Source organism: Chiroxiphia lanceolata, chromosome 4 (assembly GCF_009829145.1).
Source record: "Chiroxiphia lanceolata isolate bChiLan1 chromosome 4, bChiLan1.pri, whole genome shotgun sequence".
Lineage (NCBI taxonomy): Eukaryota > Metazoa > Chordata > Aves > Passeriformes > Pipridae > Chiroxiphia > Chiroxiphia lanceolata.
Window position 1 is genome coordinate 11846101 of NC_045640.1, and position 12336 is coordinate 11858436.

The 12336-nt window shown below is 38.4% G+C and overlaps 1 protein-coding gene across 5 annotated transcripts in view; it reads left to right on the top strand.

The window, feature by feature from the left end:
- Positions 1-12336, top strand: part of AFAP1 (actin filament associated protein 1) — a 116100-nt gene that overhangs the window by 17888 nt on the left and 85876 nt on the right. The gene's annotated exons all lie outside the window — the stretch shown is intronic.

The window sequence follows — 12336 nt, forward strand, 5'->3', positions numbered from 1 at the left end:
CTAATCTTGGCCCAAGGGAAGGCATGGAAATGAGGGATCAGAGACAACATCTGTCCCTCTCAGTGGTGGCCCTGGTTAACTTTTAAGTTTTTGTAAAACCACAGCTTGCAGAAAAGGCAAGGATGAGAAAAAAGCAGAAATAACCATCTAATTTGAAATTCAAACATATTTGCACACTTGTACATGCTTCTCTTACTTGTACAGACTGCGCTGAAAGTCATCTCAGTACTTCAGAAAGTGACTCTCCAGTTACTGTTTTCTGAGAGTAACTCATTTTAAGGAGAACATCCAGCTTGGCCTAAGGATTTCAAGTTCCCTAATTAGGAAATAGTTAAGATGAAAGCAACCTGTGAGCGTCTTGAAAGGGAAGGAGGGAAGTGGAGAGAGCATCAACAGGAGTTTTTTATATTCAGTTGTACATCTCATCCTCTCACAGAGTATATGATTTATCTCCTGCCAGTCTGAAGAGAAGTAGATGAATACCTTTGGAATTTGAACTCTTGACAATGTCAGAATTACCTTTTGTCCTGACTTTTCTGTGTTTATTATTTGGATGATACGTTATAGCTACTCTCTAAGTGACTGCTACTCCTTGACAGGCATCAGTAAGATTTCTTAAGAACTTGATTTCTTCCCACTTAAGCAGTACTCAACATGATTAGATCTAAATCATTAATGAGAAACACTTATTTCCTGTGAAAATTATATCATGTGATAACCTAAGAAGAAAGAAGAGGAGAACCAAGATTAGTTACTTGAAGCTCTACATAGGCTTTTTACTGCTAAGCCTTTCAAACCCTACTTAAGAGCTCTGGCGTACTCTTCATGGCCAGCTGAAATTAATACTACCCGTGCATGGCTGAACTGCTTGTGATTCAGCTGCTGAACTGCTGTGGCATTTAAATACTAACCAGAAACAGGGATCTTTTGCATTAATGTGACTCTTTCAGCCACAATGGTTCACCGGATGAAATAAGACCAGTACAGCTTCCATGCATGGGGAAGAGGGAGACTGATATCCTTGGCAACTGTGCCGAGGTATGTCCAAGCCCTAAGAGGAGAGTACTGTCATTCTTTTGAGATGAGCTGATTTTGAAGGGCCTGTACAGTTCTCCTCCTTCTGCCTTTTTCGTCCTGCCTGAACTTTCCTAACATTTCAGGACTGACAGGAGCCAATAACCCATTATCTCCACTCCGTTATTAGGCTTTGTCATGTGTCCACTTCTTTATAACCCACTAATTAATCATATTAGCAGAGCTGTGTTTCCTCGTCACAACCTTTTTTATCATGAAAGGATGTGGTCAGCTGGGTTATATATATATTTTGTATGATTATTTTGCGATGAAAACCTGAAGAGTTTTCTTTTGTTTTGGTCACGCAGAAGCTGAAGGCCAGTATCATTATGAAATGTCATCCCTGTCCTCCCTTCCTTGTGTTTAAGTAATAGAAACAATTTAAGGTAAAAGTATCTGTTATCTTTCATTTTGTTGCATTACCTATAGCAAGAATAAAACAACTGTATGTATACACTTTTCAAATGTGACATATGGCAGCCACATCTTGGCCAAGGCTGAAGGACTGATGGCAAGCTTTTGCCAGGAAAACAAGCAAACACCTTACTTGGGAGCATTTTCTGGAAGAGATGTCAAATATTTCCCTGGGCTCAAATAACATCCAGAGCATCGTGTGGGGCACTGTACTTGAGAGATGATATGGATCATTGGAGAGATTTAAGAAGAAAGCAACAGGAATATTCAAAGGTTCTGAAGATGCAACCTGTGAGAGATTGGTGATGGGATTTCCGTTGTTTAGCAGAGAGAAAAATGAGGAGAGGCATAATAATAGTTTTCAGATAGGTTAGGGCTGCTACAAAGAGAAAGGCAGTGTGTTCTCCATATTTTCTGTGGACAGAACCAGAGAAAAAGGGGTTACAACTGAGCAAAGCAGATTGATAATGCATGTTAATAGCACTCTTTCTTAGATTAACGATGCTTAAAGCTTGGGTCTGATTGCCAGCTTGGGTCTGAAAGGCCAGACTGATTTCCATGAGGAATGAGATGGGTATAGCTGGTCTCACCTAGGATGAGAATGAAGAACAGCATCACTTCCTCAATGTTACTTTCAGCCCTATTCTTTGATTGAACATGAACCATTTATTTTGCCTGCATTCTCATATTTTTCTAACCCTCTGCCACACAAAAGATTGATCTTTCCTCATGCTAATGCTTAATGATGTCTAAACAAATTGAACTTAAATATAGCAAAGAACATTTTTCATGAGGGTAGCTTGGATTTCCTGGGTGGTCTCTTCCGTGACCTTACAACTTCTGTTTTTTCATCTTCAAATATGATGGTGATACAGTAACAAACTAATGGAAAATGGTTTTGACCTCTTGGAAGAAGCTTTAACTGCTAAATACCGTTGCTTCACTTTCATATTCTTAGTTCAGTCTTCTTGGATCCCAGTTTCATATTCACCCAGAGCTTTTCCATATAACTTTATATTTGGAATAACTGTTCTTTTTATTCTTTTCTTCTTTTATTATGTTGCAATTGAATTCTGCAATTCTTAGCAAAACTGACATGTACTTCACCTGTTCATCTTTGAAAGAAGCTGCAGGATTGGTTGCTTTGTCACCTCTTCTTGAACAGCAGTACCTTCCTTTTTTCTCCTTCCCCTTTGCTTCTGAAATGGGCAAAAACTGAAAACCATCTGCTGTCAGGCTGGGACGTGCTTACTGTTTTCTTTCAGTTTTTAGTTGCTGGCACTTTTCACTCCTTGATGAGAGTGCATCATTGTCCTGAGTCAGCTCACCAGTCGGCCTCATGAGATTCAGCCTCTGAGGAACACGACTTGCAAAAGTAAGTCCGCTCAGACTAATGTAGAAGCCTGTGCTTATTAAAGCCTTACTTTTTAGGAGGAAAACATCCAAGTGTTTAAAGGAATGAATATTGGAGAGGCTCTGACTGAGCAGACATCTCCTTCTGGCGTTGCGGTCTGTCCTTCCTCCCCTCTGCTTCTGTTGTCTCATCCTGTTTCCTCTGATGGCTGCTGCTTCAAAAGTGGCTTTAGAACAAAAAAGATATTCTTTGAAGTATTGTGGAAATACCGTTTCTAATAAAACACAACCAGCAAATGCCCAGCTTTCTTTTTCAGCTATCTGGTTAGAATATAGCACCAGTATCTGTGTTTCTCCTCTTCTGGTGTAACACAAAAAATTTCAGTGACTTTTACAGTTCAATTGCTTTTGGCAAACTTGGGTTCTTCATGTTAAACCCACGCACTTGTATAAACATAACTGGCTTCAAGCTGTGTCAAATATAATCACTTAGCTACAAAAACAAAAACACCCAGATATAATTACTAAGATTCCACTTTTTATAAACAGTTTTAGACTGAAAATGAGGATTTGGAGGGACAATCACACCCTGCTTGCTAGTATTTTTCCCTTTTTGGTTCTTTCATTCATCTTTCCCTATTGTCATCCTCTTTCTATTTGCTAAAGCACATTTTTCCTGCTCTGAACCCCACAGAAATAGATTCTGCCTAAATTCTGTCTTAAAAAACACACAGAGACACATGACAATGGGAAATATAAAGCAAAAGTTGAAATATGACACCACCATTCCTTAGGGAGGGGAATACTGAATATTAAGTGAAATCTTGAAGTTCCTTATGCTGCTGCCTAAAAACAACTTGATATGGGTGGTGAGCATTAAAAACCAAAATATGTTGTGGAAGGAACACAGTCAGAAAAACAATTCAAAGAATGCATTGGCTTTATGTTGCTGCTTGAGAGTAAATATTTGTTCTACATTGCAATCGAATAGGAAGAAAAGAAAACTGAAAAAATCAGTGTGCTTGCAAAAACAAACCCATAAGTGATGGGGCAGAAGAGATTGCAGGGTTTATTTTGAAGAGGATCTTGGGATGTTTGTTTACAACACCCCCCTCCCACACAACCCTCCAAAGCAATGGATCTTTTGTCTTTTTTTGAAAGTTAAAAATACTAACCAAAAGAAAAAAAAAAACAACCTCTGCTTTTTTTAAAAACTGACACTAAAAGCATGGAAATGTTTTTCCTTGCAAATGAGGTCAAAACAACCTCATCACTCCTCCAGCACTGCCCAAACTTGAACTTTCTGAAAGATTCTTCCTGAAATTCAGAAAACCCAGTTGCACATTGCATGAACATCACAAGTTGTAATAAGAATTCAGCTTGTTTTATACTTGTCTGTAATTCCAGCCTTTAGTTTAGACAAAAAAATAACTGCGCCAAACAGAAATATTAAGCCTTGTGTTACCTCCCATTAAGCTGCAGCTCTGGGACTGCTGAGACTCCAGGAAGGGCTGGTGGACATGAATTAGCTGCTGATTCTTCTATGGGCTTCACTCCTACCCTTGCCTAGGTGTGAAATTGTCTAGTTCACTTCCCAAGCACAATTCCCAAAACCCTCTGAACGGAGGAGCCGCTTTCAATAGAGGAAACAGGTCGACATAAGTGAATACCTGAGTGGAGCATTGATATGGGCTGCTGTTCTTGCCTTTTCCCGGTGAGGATTGGGGCCAAGATAGAGAGGAGTTGTTACTCTCCCTGTGCATGCCCAGAATTTCCTACATGTGCCTGAAAGGACATAGTGAACCTATGGAGATATGCTCCCAGAAGGTCTTGCAAAACCAATCTGGAAAGGCAAGATTTACATTTCGTGTACATGACAGATCTCCCACACCTGAATGGGGTTAGTCTGTTGAGCAGTGCCGCAGATGTTGTTGCAGAAAAGACATGTTGAGTGTCGTGGTAGTTGGCTGGTTGGTTACGTGGAAGGTATTAACTACTGAACAGCCTGTAAAGATTTGTTTAACTGGGAAACTCACAGAAAACTTCACTGAAATATTCTGAATAAGATTTAAAAAATACTTGAGGATCTTTTCTAGCTGTTTGTACAATGCGGGTGTAAAGTCAATTGTAAGTCATATTATCATCTTCTCAAAGGATAAAAATACTCCAAATTTCATAGTAATATAGCTGAATTGTTGAGAATGCCAAAGGTTCATTTTCTCTGTGGTCCAGTTTGCTCTATTGACAAAGAGGAAACCGTGTGGTTAATATTACTAGAGAAAGTGCACACTTTTATTGATGGCACTGCTTTCTTTTACTTGGTTTTGGAAGACATGGATTTACTTAGCAAAAATCCAGATGCAGATGATTAGATGAAAGGGAAAACCAGCAAAAACAATAGGATGAGACTAAATCTGTGGAGCCACCATAACATATCTGCGTATCTGGATCGCTATTTTCTCATAATGAGTAACAGGACCCGGAAACCCCTTTACATATGTAACATTCACAGTGAATCAACCCACAGTTTTACTCATATCCTCTTTATACTTTTATAAAAAACAAAATTTGGATCTGGTTCCAGCAATTTAGAAATGTTTTATGGCAGCTGAGTCAAAGAATTTGGCAGATTTCACGGTTTGGGCGGCCACTGGAATGTTTTGCAAAAGCCATACTAATGTTGTAGTAATAATGAGGTAAGAGTGATAAATTTTTCTTTGTTGCAAAACATAGCATTCTTTCAAATTTTTATTTGAATAGTTAAGGATATTCACTCTCTAGGAGGTTCCTGTAGTTTTTTTCTTTTCAGATGATAGGGAGGAGGGAGTCCATGGGGAGCCTTCTTCCTTTTTCCTATATTTACATGGAGATGGATGTTTTGGTTTTTTGGAAGAGATGGACTGCCTGTTTTTTGTAAATAGGTTTGTTTATGTAAACTTGTTTAGAAATAATTGCAAAAATTTGTGGTCTCTTTACTTATAAAATTACAAAAAACAGTGATAAGTATGTACTGGTTTTCTAATCTGAAGCTTAGTTTTTCAGGGAAGTAACTGAGAGACAGTGTAGAATAAAACTTTTATGTTTAATGTAAGGGTTAAGAAGGTATCTAGTACTCCCTGGAAATTGTGAGAGTGTAATAACTTAAAAAAAAATAATCTCACCACTTTTCCTTAAGTATTTTAATGTCAATGTGAACTATCATGGCAAAACATTTAATGTGGCCTACATGATTTTGGCATAAATAACATGATGTTTTTTCTGTTAAGTTTGCTACCCAAACTCTGTGTGTTTTTTGTAAGTAAATATTAACAATTCCCAACAAATGAAATCTTGTCATTGATGCTGCACTTTTCCAGAAGCACAGATGAGGAATGAAAGCACACACAAATGCAAAGGGACGCAGAACTGGTTTCTTGCTGCCACACTATTGTTCTAAGTATTTTAGGAATATAGTTGAATCTTTTATGTAGATGGGAGTAAAGTAAGGAGTAAATGCATCAAGGTTAACCAAATACTATGTGTTTCAAATCACTGTGCTAAAAATGTTGATATTTACTCCGTGATATCAGCTAATGTGGCACATGGGGGCCTATTTATACAGGAGCTGTTGGATAATTTTGTGTGTTGAAAAGTTATATTGTCAGTGGGTTGGCTCTGGTACCCTTTCTGAGAAGCGGATTATGTTAAGGGTTTGATGTGGTGGTTTAAAGAGATATGTTGGCAGTCTCACCACTTTTGTCACTTTAATCAAAGGACTTCAGTGTTTTGCAACACTTGTGAAAAGAAGATGGCAATGTGTTAGCATTGTCAGAGACCTTAAACAATGTCAACATAGACTGTACTGGAAGAACGTGAAGAACCTGAGACTAAAATGTTGCAATCTAAATTTCCAACCTACCCTATCTGATCATTGAAACACTGCTCCCTGATTTATAGAGGAGTGAAGCTTGAAAACCGCCAGGGTTATCCTGTCTCTGAATCAGCTTACAGAGCTGGAGTTACACTGAACTCTTGTCATGTACCCACCCTGAGGATCATTCCTTGGCTACCAGTAGAGAAACAGATTTTTTTGGCTCTGTTAGATCTTGAGACTCACCAAAACCCCTGAGATTTTGATTTCCTTGTTACCTGGTATCTGTCTGATATGTGTGCCACTGGGACATATATCATGAGATATCTTTGGGGTTTAATATACCTTCCCATATGCTGCTGTGAGTAAAATACACTTGTGACACTCCAGTGTGCAGAACAGGTGTCCTGTCTGCCAGGGACAGCAGAGCAACAGGGACTTGTGTTTAATGAGCAACAAATGTGCATGAACACAACTATCCAGTCAAAAGGAGTGGTTTCTCATTGGTGTTTTTAGGGAAAAACAATGTTTGCTCAACATATTCACATTTTGTCATAAAGTTTTAATGCCTTTAGTCCAGTTGTGATGATAAGTGATTAATTAATCACCCTTTTCTACTGTTCTGTGTCTTCACATAAGACAGGAAGCATGTTCTCACTGGAGCATTAAGAAGGAAATAGGTCTGGTAACAGCAAGACTTTCATAAATTTGAAATAAGTTAGAGAAAACAGAAGAGCAAACAGTCTTAGACTAACCTTTATTGTTTAAAGGAAGTTGTATTTACTTCAAAACCTGTCATTTAAAATATATAGTAGTAGATAACAGTGTCTTTGTTGTATTTTTAGGTTTGATTTCTTCCTTTTTGGTGTGATAAAATCTGCAGTTATTTTAACTAACAGTCACATCATAAACAATCTCTACACGTTTTTCATTTTACGGTTCGTATTTATCAAATACTGTTTTTTCTCTTTAAGTTGTTTACTCGTAAATTATTTACTTGTATTAAAATAGAATGTGAGACAGTCTGTGTACTTTTTCAGTAGATGCTGGAGAAAAAGAAAGGAAAGTTGGATCATACAGACACCACTGGGAACTGTTAGGATTATTATCCTGTATTACAACTTCCTTTTACTGAATATCTTTTTGATTGGCCACCAAGCCTTTCCTGGACTTTTTTAACATTTGAAAATTGAGTCAAGCATGTAATTTCAAAGACTATAGTAAAAATTTGGAATAGGATTACAGTTTTATGTGTGTTTGACTTCATAGCAATTCTGATTTTTAGACTGTTCTTTAATAAATCTACTATTCAGTTCAGACAGATGCCAAATAAATGGTTTCTGCCAGGCTGGCTAATTTTTTTTACCCTTTTCCTCTCTGAATACAAAGATAAGTATTCACTTAGTGTCCATTTGAAGGGACTCCATAATTGGATATGTAGGTCTATTCATCTTTAGGTTATTAGTTGGAATCCAGCCAACCTGAAAGTCATTAACATGGCTGAGGCAATCTCTAGCTAGTGTGAAATGAGCTGGAAGTCTCATCTGGTTATTGATAGGCATCTATAATAAAATGCTTTTGCTGCAATTGGTGCAGAAAATATATTTCTAGTGGGCATAATAAGTATATAAATAATAAATAATGCAACTTCCTAGTATTTAAAAATTAGTTTACCTAGAAAATTTTTTCTCTGTATCATGCTTGAGGTGTGTTAGTGGAGTATCCTCTAGAGTTTTCCATTACATTATCATGCTATACCTGCTGGGCTTTTAGGAAGAAGACTTCAGTTTTCGCGACTGAGATGTATTTCAGACATGGTAGAATAACCTTCGCTATAATTACAGGGTCTGTGTCTGAATGAAACCTTGAGATGAATGTAGCCTTCGTCCAGGTTGCTTGGAAAAAACAACCTGAGTATCTAGTCCTGCAAGTGGTGGTACTGTTGGTTTTTTACACATATAGTCTCATCTGCCTCTAGTATTTATCTTAGTATTAGGAGAGACTCAGTTCTCACATCCTTTCCATTCTGGACCAAGGCTACATTCATCTCAAGGTTTCATTCAGACACAGACCCTGTAATTATAGCAAAGGTTATTCTACCATGTCTGAAATACATCTCAGTCACGAAAACTGAAGTCTTCTTCCTAAAAGCCCAGCAGGTATAGCATGATAATGTAATGGAAAACTGTAGAGGTGTCTAGTCCTGCAAGTAGTGGTACTGTCTTCATATCTGTAATTAAACCTCAGTTAATTTCACACTGTTTTGCAATCTTCTGGGTATTAGTATAATGAAAATAGTAAAAGTGTTGTTAATATGCTATAGCTGTCATCAAAAGGCTTGTTCTGAGGACATGAACCTTCTGCAGAAAGATCTCTGTTCGTAATTCACCGCCCATTCAGTTAAATGAGCTTAAACAGATTAAACTGAAAAACACCCCATGCATTTGCCATTGTCGTTGCAAAAAATATAGAATTAAAGGTACATTGAAATTTAGACCAGTTAACAGGGTGGGATCTCTTGCAGCCATAGATAATAGAGGGAAAATTGATTTACTCATTGGATGTGTCTGTCATTCAGCTTACAGAAAAATATTTGCATACAAACATAGTCTAATAGCAGTGGTGTAGACAGAGTGTTAATGCAGAGGACAGTCTGTGCCACAGGATGGGAGGCCGACAGGTGGAGGGAAGTGATCCTCCCCCTCTACTCTGCCCTGGCGAGTAACTGCATCTGTAGTACTGTGTCCAGTTCTGGGCTCCCCAGTTCAAGAAAGACAAGGAGCTACTGGAAAGGGTCCAAGGGAGGTCTGTGAAGATGATCAGGGGCCTGGAGCATCTCCCGTATGAGGAAAGGCTGAGGAAGCTGGGCCTGTTCAGCCTCAAGAAGTGGCAACTGAGAGGGGATCTTAAAGGTGTGTGTAAATGCCTTAAGGTAGGTGTCACGAGGATAGGGCAGAGCTCTCTTCAGTGGTGCCTAGAGACAGGATAGGGGCAATGGACACAAGCTGAAACACTGGAAATTCCATCTGAATATGATGAAAAACTTCTTTACTTTGAGGGTGACAGAGGGCTGGAACAGGTTGCCCAGAGAGTTTGTGGTCTCCTTCTCTGGAGATACGCAAAACCTACCTGGACACAATCCTGTGCAATCTGCTCTAGGTGAAACTACTTGAGCAGGGGGATGGACTAGATGATCTCCAGAGGTCCCTTCTGACCCCAGCCATTCTGTGATTCTGTGACTGAAGCATGTGAAAGAGTCTTGCATCAGCTTTCAACCACCAAGACTAGAGGACATGGGGAAAACCTTGATGCACAGTATCAAGCTCTACCTCCTTAACTGAGTGAAAGCAGTGCTCGTGCAGCAGAGAAAGGTTATTTATTAAAAATTTGAAATCACTTCCATGAAGACAGCTCCTAATTTTCTGTATCTTAATGTTAGCAGAGCTAACACTCTCTTAAAATAAGAGTAACCTGATGAACTTCTTCTGGCACAAAATTTAACTGTCCTCTGTCATAAATTATCCAGCAAAATTCAGGACAGTGCAACGGAACAAATATTGGAGGAATATGCTTTTAAATATAAGTGGATTTTGTGATTAAACCCAACTATTGAAAGATTACATTCTCGACCTCAGAGTAAGACATTAACAAGCAGAACAAAAAGCAGTTGGAAATTGAGTAGCTGCAGAATCATTGTAAAATTAAGTCAGCAGCCCTGAAGATTACTGCACCAGACTGGATTGCTTTACCAGGGACTTGGTTGGATTCATGATGAGTGCACCAGATCTAACAGTTGTGCAGCTCTAAGGTGAGATGCTCGTACTCAAGGGAAAGGAGTCCTTCCTTTTGCCCTGAATCAAGGCCCTGTGCAGCCACTTAGTCTAGTTCTTGATGCAGGGAAAAGCCAGAAACCCACAGCAGAAAGTGGGGAGCAGAGCAGTTCCATCCTTTCCTAACAACCCACAATCTCACGGGAACAGGAGCAAGGAATTGCATTTCTAGCCAGATATGCCATTAGAAAAGGATTCAGGTTAACTTCTGGGTTTGCTATAGATTCTGCAGATTTCTTCAGAGTGACATTTTCCATAATGCCTGAAAGAAAGAGAAGGTGTTTTAGGACTGTATCTTCTATTATAGTTGTCTCTTTGATGTAACAGGATTTTTTTTTCCACATTAAACCATATAAAATTAGTACATTACGGTATTGGCACTAATAAAATGTCCAAATTAATGTTTATATTTTATTTAGAAAACATTCCAAGCCAAAGGCAAAATGCCCCAAATTAGCTTAAAAAAATACAACCCAAAGAAAAATGTTGGCCCCCTGGATAAAGCCCAGCTCTGGAAACACAGAGAATTAGATTATCTTCCTAACTGGCACCAACTCCTTCACAACATATGGCAGATTTTAGCTGTAGTGTTTTATGATAAAGTGGAGAGGCTCTGATTTCCAAGCAGGTTAACATATAATGGTATTTTAACTGATAATAGGGGCTGGTTCTCAAAAGTGCTGAAAAATTTGAACTTTTGGGGAATTTAAAAATGAATCAGTGAGATTCATTTAGAAAGATATGTCAAACAGTGATGTAAAGACACAGACTTCAGTATCTTTCTATTTACAAAATTACTTAAAGGTATTGTAATGCCAAAAATTAACAGACATTTGAAAAGAATGAATGCATAGCTCTTATAAAGGCATAAACGAGCCAAAAATAATACTGGAATGTTCATTTTTTACCCCCAAAAATAAATTAGTCCTGTTCATTATAAACACTACAATTAGGGAGATAGCGCAAGTTATAAAATCTTTTGCTTACTTTGTTTTGAAGTACAATTGAAATTGATTTCTGCTTCAGAACAAAAGTTTAGAGGAAAAAAAAAAGTTTCCCATGACAGAGAATTTTAATTTACTTGTAATAAATCTGACTTTTAGTACACTCATTCTTCTGGGATCTTATTGGAAACTGCCTGAGCAGAAAGTTCATTTTTCCTGAAAAGTCACACTTCCTCCTGGATGTGAGTAATAACGTGTATATGTTTATTTAGTATTTTTTGTTAAACTAAATAAAAGAGCTCTCCAAATACACAAGGCTGCCAAGAAGCGGATATTTGCTGGTAATTTACATGGTAAGTTTCCAGAACATCTTTTTCTAACATATAATACTGTGTTATTCTGAGGTGTTACAAAATGTTCTTGTGCCTTGAAAGCATTAAGAAATGGCTCTGAGGCACTGGCTATAAATGAAGGGACCTTTTGACTCTACCTCAGTACCTTAGGTTGGTGGGGCACTTGTTCTGACAGAAGATTTCTGAACAGGTCTTTGGTTCTCAGAGGGGCCTCTCTCTACCCTGCGTGATCCTGCCTTTTATGCTTGGCACGTTGCAAAACTCTCCTCTTGGTGTGACAACTTTTCATGATCTTGAGGAGAAGAGAGGAGAATGGTTGAGGAAGTGCAGAAGACCATTGGCTCCTCATCACAGCATGCTATTCTTGCTGAGGAAATGGTCATTTAACCCTTCACAACCTCCTCCTTCTAGTACACTAAGACGTAACATCTTCAGAGTGAGATACAAGGCTGGATTCAAATGATTGTGAACCTCTTGGAGACCCTTGCCAATGATCTGATAGTGTGTTCTTATAAACT